This window comes from Pteropus medius, unplaced genomic scaffold (assembly GCF_902729225.1).
Source record: "Pteropus medius unplaced genomic scaffold, Ma_sr-lr_union100, whole genome shotgun sequence".
In the NCBI taxonomy this organism is placed as follows: domain Eukaryota; kingdom Metazoa; phylum Chordata; class Mammalia; order Chiroptera; family Pteropodidae; genus Pteropus; species Pteropus medius.
In genome coordinates, this window is record NW_024346667.1 from 2,937,941 (window position 1) to 2,946,320 (window position 8,380).

Consider the following 8,380-nt stretch of genomic DNA (forward strand, 5'->3'; position numbering starts at 1 on the left):
CAGCATTGGGCTAGAGACCCCCAACTTTTGTCTCCATGCCGCAAGATTCCAGAAGAATCATTGATGTAAAAATAAAGATCCCTCATAATGTCTAGAGGTATTGGGGGACCTTGTGAACAGGTTCAAAATGCCCATTATATTTTTAACTCATTTGGAAAGAACAGAAGTATTTCACAAGTCTCGAACTCGAATCTCTAATGTTCTTTTTCATTTAGTTCTGTGCTTCTTATGATTGTTATTTGCAAAAGTAGTTGTCTTTTCATATGCTACCTCTTTAAAAAAAACTTTTTCCTATCCTCTTATAAGAGTGAGGTGAATGCTCCTATGCCCAGCACAGTTTGAAGGAAAACATAATTGGGGTAGTCTGTCTAGTACACAGATCTTAATGGAAATCACCCATTTTGATGTTGTGTACTTTGTTCCAGTTCTTAATCCTTAGTAGATCTTTTCCTACGAGTGTGTACTTCACCTAATATTAGCTCTCTATACAAAGAGAGCTTTTTAAATAAGTATTTCAGAGGAAGTAATATTGTACATTTGAATATGGTAACTTTTCTCATAAGAATGCCATACTTTGAATATCCTTTCATCCTGTTTTTTTTAATAAAGAGTTTAGATTTTTAAAACTAAACATTCCCGTAGTAGAGAAGAAGGATGAATTCTTTACATTTTATGAAAAGTTATTAGGAAATGTTAACATTAATAATTCAGTAACATCATCTGGAGGAGTAAGGTTAAACATTGAATAACGTGATCCTGTAACTGAGAGGGTAAAGTACAACAGCAAGGAAATTTGAATTTAAAACATTATCCCAGGAGATAAGGATAAAAAAAGAATTAAGAAAAAAATTATCTCGAGGAAGCTTAAAAAATAAGTCTAAAACATAAGTTGTTCATGTATACTCAGAAGCATTTACCAAGTTGCCATATATCATTATTACTGTTAGTCTTACTTTGTTTTTACTAAGTTAATTTTCTTATAGAGTCCTCTGGAAGTGAATGAACTTCAAAATGAATGGGGAATTAAAACGGATTCAGAGTAAACAGTGCTTTAAAAAAGCTAGCTTGTGAAGAAACTGCATCTTTATAAAAAAAAAATTTCTATAGAAATAGTTTTTTTAAAAGATGAAGTAAAGATCAACAATCTGGCTTTTACAAATTCAAAAGGATTTGTTACATAAAACTTTTACCCCAATATTACATAACCAGTGTGGATTTAACATTAAAAATAGAATCTAAAAAGTCAGCCAAGTGTGTTGCCAGCTCTCATCCATGTCACTTATGGCCTGCAGTTGTTTTTCTCTTAACAGAGCTCATGTTTTCATGTTTTGCTTTGTGTGCTAGACACACACACACACACACACACACACCCCTTGATTTCAGAGGGATAAAAAGGTTCACTAGATCAGTGGTTTTAAACTTTGCATTCATGTTATAATCATTTCTAAAGCTTTTAAAAAATACCATACCCAGGCTCTACCCCAGACCAATTAAATTATGTGGGGATTAAGCATCAATATTTTTTAAAGTTTCTTACGTGTTTTTAATGTATAGCCTGGATTGAGAACATCTAGGCCAGAAGAGGTAATTTTTCCCAGAGTTCTTATCCAAGGGGACCAACATATTGAATGTCTACCATGTGCTAGACACTGGTAGGTATTTATATGTCCTTTAAACTCATACCAGCCCCAGAAGTGGATGCATACCTTGGCCCTCCCTTATCCCTTTCCCTTTGTGGATAAAGAAAAGGACTCAGATTAAATAACTTGCTCAAAATCATGCAGCTAAAATATCAGAAATTGAGATTTTTTTTTAATCAAAATTGAGATTTTAATGTACTCTTTAATGGAGGGACAGGAACAAGGAAAATGTGAGCAAAAGACTTAAGCAAATTATATATTAATAGAGGCTTTCAATAAGTTTTTTTGAAAATTTCTACAATCTACTTCATTAAACTTTGTACTCCAAAAACAATTCCTTAAAAATATATGTATTTAAAAAGAGATCTGCTTTATTAAAATTTGTAGGTAGTGTTCCAAATGGTTGAGAAACATGGTTCTTAGCAAATTTATTCGATATACTTGTTTAATCTCTGCTTTACTAATTCATCTCTTCCATTCTTCCCTTCCTGTCCTCCCTCAGTCGTACTGGGCCATGCATAGTTCTTACTCTGACAACATCACGTACTTGCCGTCCCTAGGCTTTTACATGTGCGAGTCTCAGAATACATAACACGCCGTTCCCTTCACTCCACTTTTCCCTCCTTGCTTTCAATTCACCAGAGTTGAGTAGTTGTGACAGACTATATGGCCCACAAAGCCAAAAATACTTATTAGAGTACTTTACAAAAAAAGTTTGTGATCCCCAATACAGTGAAACAAGAAAGACAGCAGTCTTATTAGAAAATATGCAAGCTAGAAGGCAATGGAATGACAAAGTACAAGGAAAAAACTGTCAACTTAGTGAATATTCACTGTATTATACTAGAGAAAATGTCATTCAGAATGAAAGTGACATTTTTAAACATAAGCCGAGAGAATATTTTTCTTGAATAGGTGTACTACATGAAATGTTAAAAGATTTTTCAGGCTGAAGGAAAATGATACCAGATGGAAATTTGGATTTACATAAAGAAACAGAGTGCTGGAAATGGATTTGGCACTATCCACTCAGTTTACAGAATATCCAGGAAAGGAGGGGCAGCTTTGGGAAGCTCAAGACTCACGCTGTGCCGTGAGCAGCAATTTGGACCTCCTGCTGCAGCCACAATGCACCCAGCACACCATGCAGACAGACAGGAGACTCCTTTCCAGGAAAAGGATAAACATGGACTAAAGCAGGGTCTGGCCAACTACAGCTTGTGAACCAGCCACCTGTTTATGTATATAGAAAATCCAAAATGAGATAAGAATGTTTAACTTACATTTTTTTTAACTTACAAACTTTTAGAATTAATAAGTGAATTTAGCAAGTTCTCTGAATATAAAGCCAACATATAAAATTCAAGTGTATAGCTCTATGCCAGGAACAAGTATTAAAATATAAAATTTAATAATGAAATATACAATAACATAAAAAAAATCAGTTTGTTAGAAACCTAACAATAGATGCACAAGACCACCACACAGAATACTATAATACATTATTTAAGAAAATTGAAAATCTAATCAATGATAGCTTAGAAAGTTCAATATTATCAAGATCTAATTTTCCTCAAGCTGACATAAAACTAGTGCATTCCCAAACTTGGAATTCTCATTTTTATTAATTGAGAAGCCGCTTCTAAAATGGAAATGGAAAAATCCTAAAAATAGTCAAGACTCTGAAATGAAGAACAAGGTAGGATTACTTTCCTTACAGGATAATAATTATTATAAAGCTAAAATAATTAAAACAGAGTAGGTTTATCATTCTCTTCAAGAGAATTCCAGAAATAGACCCATACTCCCATGAACACGTGATTTACGACAAAAATAAGATGACCATCCATCCTGGTTTGCCTGAGACTGAGGCCGTTGCCAGGCCGCAACTTTCAGAGCCAAAACCAGAGCAGTTCCAGGAAAATTAGGATGAGTTGGTCACTCGAAACAAAGGTGGCACTTTACCAGTGAGGAAAGAATAATCTTTTCAATAAATTGTAGTGGGGCAGCTGGGTAATCAGAGACTTAGCCCTTACCTCACACTATATACAAAAATGTATTTCAGGTTCATTGTAAATCTAAAAGGCAAAATAACACCTTTAAAAGATTACTCTGTAGAATATCTTCGAAACCTAGGAATATGGAAAGATTTTTTAAATAGGATTTAAAAAGCCTTTGTCATGAAAAACAATGAAAAAATGGATACTATAAAGTGGAAAACTTCTGCTCATCAAAGACACCATTCAGAATGAAAAAGACAGCTATGGCGTGGAAGATATTTGCAACTCATAAACGAATACATAAAGAACTGCTACGAGTCCATAAAAGAAGACAATCCATGGGAAAATGAGAAGAAGAGGAACAGGCACTTCAAAAGACAACAAATTCCTAATAAACATCCAAGAAGATGCTGAATTTCATTAATCAAGCAATGTAAATAAAACCATAATGGTACACCATTAAATGCTCATAGAACGAAAAAACTTTAAAAAGTTGACAACAGCATATATTGACAAGGGCGTAGAACATAAACTCTCATTCACTGCTTACAGGAGTGTGGGTTGATAAAACGACTTTGGAAAACTGGCAGTATCTTCTAATGCTGGACATGTGCATACTCTGTCACCCCATAACTCACTGCTAGGAATACATCCAACAGAAATGTGTACACGAAACATATTTTTAAATGTTCAAACTATTATTCACAATAGCCTAAAATTTGATGAGATGTGTCATGAAACTCCGTGTACCTCCAATGTCCTATCACCCGCTTTCCCTCCCCCTGGCATTATTTTGAAGCAATCCTAGGCATCATTTATCTCTAAATATTTCCATTTGTATCAGTATATTCTAAGAGTTCTTTTTCAAATAAAATTTAACCATAATAAAATGTTCATACCTAAAAAATTAACAGTAGTTTCTTAACATCAAGAAATTTCCAGTCGAAATCCAGATTTCTCCAAATGTCTTAGAATGTTTTATTTTTCGTATTACTTAGAATGTTTTGTCTTAGAATGTTTTTGTTTGAATCAGAATTCCAAAATGGTCCATACATTGCGATTGATTTAGATATGCCTACTCGGACTTTTTAAGTCTATGGATTTGATTTCCCTCTTCTTCTCTCCCTCTTTGATTTCCTTGCCAATTGTGTTGTTGTCACTGTCTAGTAAACCACTTTCCTTCTGGAGTATCCCACAGAGAACATCCCTCTAGAGATTACAATCAAATCACTGTTTCAAAGGCACTTAGAATAATTACTTACTGTATGGTTATGCCTCTAACTTAATGAAGATGATATACAGTAATTCTTTACCTGCTCAATTATAAACTCTTGAAATGGCACTGGAGAACTATAAAGAGTTGAAAAAAAAAAGTCCAGCTGGTTTGGGACCCCAAGAGGAGAGGCCCAGCACAGGACATCTTCCATGCCCCGACCGCCCAACAGAAGAAAGCCGCCCACACATATTTTCCAACTCCCGACCTCGCAATGGAAGGTAGTGGCAGTGGGCTCATTCCTCTCCCGTACTGAACAGGAGTTCCCTCTGACAGCGTCAGGAACAGGCGAGCGGGACCAGACTGGGAGCTTTGAACTGGTTTCATTTCAGACTTCAGGGCCACCCACAGGCAGTGTGCCCAGGGATGCTTTGGCCCGCCCTTCCATCGTCCCATGTGCCCCTCCATCCTTGTCGAGGAAGAAGCCAAAATGGCATCCTTCACCTGGTAGAAAGAGGTCAGTTTGGGAAACTTCAGACACCTGTTGGTCTGTATCTGACTCTGTCACTTATTAGCTGTGTGATCACCTGTATGAGACTTAGTTTTCTGAATTTTGAATGAGTATATAGGAACCATAGCGACCAGCCCAGGCAGAAAGGTGAAGGAGAAGGAGGTGTCTGCTCTGTCCAGGGGTTTCATTTCAAATTGAGAAAGCAGGATGGAGCAGAGGCCTCAGGAAGGAGCCCCAGGGCCTCTTGGATGAGCTGGGACTATGTCGAAATGTGGCTCTCGGACCCCCTGTGTCCACACTCTGAGAAGGCGGATGTGCTTGGAATGGCCTGCCTTCCCTAAAGACCTGGGGGCATCACAGCCTTTTGTTCTAAAAAACACTATATATATATATATACATATATATATATATATATATGTGCATATATATATAGGAACTCTGGCATTACACACTCAGTTCACGTCCATTGTGAGCCAAAAGTGCAGACTACTGTGAAATTTCTCACTTGCGGCAAATTCACAGGCTTCCCAGGCCCTGGGGCTTTGTATGGAATGTTCAGTGTTCTGGGGATAGTTGGGTACATATGTTTGACAAGCACTCAGGGTCCCATTGAGCTCCTTAGGGGAGAAAATATGTCTATTTCCTCTCTGTATCCTCATGCAGACTTCAGGGCCACCCACAGACTGTGCCCAGGGATGCTTTCCCCGCCCTTCCATCGTCCCATGTGCCCCTCCATCCTTGTTGAGGAAGAAGCCAAAATGGCATCCTTCACCTGGTAGAAAGAGGTCAGTTTGGGAAACTTCAGACACCTGTTGGTCTGTATCTGACTCTGTCACTTATTAGCTGTGTGATCACCTGTATGAGACTCAGTTTTCTGAATTTTGAGTGAGTATACAGTAACCATCACGACCAGCCCAGGCAGAAAGGTCAAGGAGAGGGAGGTGTCTGCTCCAATCCAGAAGTCTGATATCAAATCAAAAAGCAGGAAGGAACAGAGGCCTCAGGAAGGAGCCCCTGGGCCTCTTGGATGAGAAGGGACCAGGTTCACATAGATGCAACACAGCCTTTTGTTCCAAAAAACCACCATATATATATATATGTGCATATATATTCACATATATGCACATATATATATGGGAGTTCTGGCATTACACACTCAGTTCACGTCCATTGTGAGCCACCATATATATATATATTCATATATATGCACATATATATATGGGAGCTCTGTCTCATATATATATATATGGTGGCTCCAAGTCCGTGAGCATCTCTCCTCAGTCCTGGAGGAAGACGGGGCAGCGTGAAGCATCAGAAGCCGCTGTCCTCGCCATCCTGACTTTTTTCTGGGGGTCAGGGTGCAGAGTATTTCCAGACCATTGGATGGAAAGGGAGTGGGGGCGTGGGGCGGGGGCAGAGGACGCTGGTTAAGAGCACCCGCTCTGGTCATAAATTGCCCCGTGTTCAAACCCGGCTCCTCCCCCCACCATGTGTGCCAAATTGCCTCGTTCTCACAGGCGGTGGGAGGAGGAGCCGGGTTTGAACACGCAGCAGTTTGTACCCAGCCTCTTAGTACCTCAACTTCTCAGTTACCTGTGGATGGTACTAACGATATTCACCTCCGAGGGTTTTGGTGTAGATACAAAGTCATTTCATGTAAGTGTCAGCCCTTATTTTTTCCGAGGTCCTTAGGTTTAGAAGTTGCAGTGGGATTTAGGGGGCAGGGACAGAGGGAAGTGGCCTGAACCCTTTCATGCCTCCCCCAGCCGCAGCAGTTCACCCCTGTGGAACGCGACGGCCCTCAGAAATGCCTGGCCGATGCTGGGGGCTGGGGACCGGTCAAAGGTGAGCCCGGGACTCCACATCTCTCCGTCGCCTGCCCTGTAGTCCGCCCGGGTGGTCCGAGGGCAGCAAATAGGCCCCGGAGCTGCATGCAGCTTCAGGCCCCTCACGGCCCTCCACGCCTATGCCCGCTGTCACAGAATACAGCTCTGGCCACCAGGCGCTGTCGTGGCCGGAAACAGACACACCCGTCTGCAGGCCTTTGCAGGAATACAAGAGCTGACTGGACACGCGGTCGTGACCTTGGAGAGGGAGCATTGTCCCTCTGTGCCCTCCCTGCATTCAGATGTGGCTGGGGGCGAGGTTGGTGCTTCTGGGGTCTCAGGCCTGTGAGGCCCCGGCCCCTCCTGCTCCCCCAGGCATCGTATGCTGGGAGGGGCTGTGTGTTTTGTAAATAAACATATTTGCCCTTGGGGTCCCTCAGCTTCTGACTGCAGAGCAAGGATGGAGGGGAGATGTGAGAATTGAGAGGGGCTGTCATTGGGCACCTGTGCATTTCTGGGCATGTCTGTGATTGGGGGGACAGGTTGGGGTTCAGGCTTAAGGAAAACTCCCATACTCTAAAGCAGCGTGAGGGGGGAAACTGTGGGGTGGTAGTGAGCAGCCTGTGGGGTCGGCACAGAGATTCTGCACAGGAAGTCTCTGGCTGTATAGTGGAGAGGGGTTTCTCACAGCATGGTCCACTGCCTGGGGGACCCTGAAGCTGCTGTCAGTGACATCTGGGCTGGTCAGGTGCCGACTATTGCATTCCGACCTGAGACCTCTAGGTTCTGAGATGGGATGTGGCTTCTGAGCTGGGGTGTCTGGGGTCTTGGTTCACGGTCGGGGCTCTGAGTACTGAGCAGCAGCAGGGACCGAGTACGGGGAGGCGGGGCACAGCCTGGGTCTCAGGCCTCTTGGATGAGAAGGGACCAGTTTGAATTGTGGCTCTGGAAGCCCCTGTATCCACACTCTGATTCTGTCACTTATTAGCCTTGTGATCACCTCTCCGAGACTTAGTTTACTTAATTTTGAATGAGTATCCAGGGACCCCCACGACCATCCCAGGCAGAAAAGTGACTGGGGAGAGGTGTCTGCTCTAGTCCAGAAGTTTCATTTCAAATTGAGAAAGAAGGATGGAGCAGAGGCTCAGGAAGGAGCCCCTGGGCCTCTTGGATAAGCTGGGACTATGTCG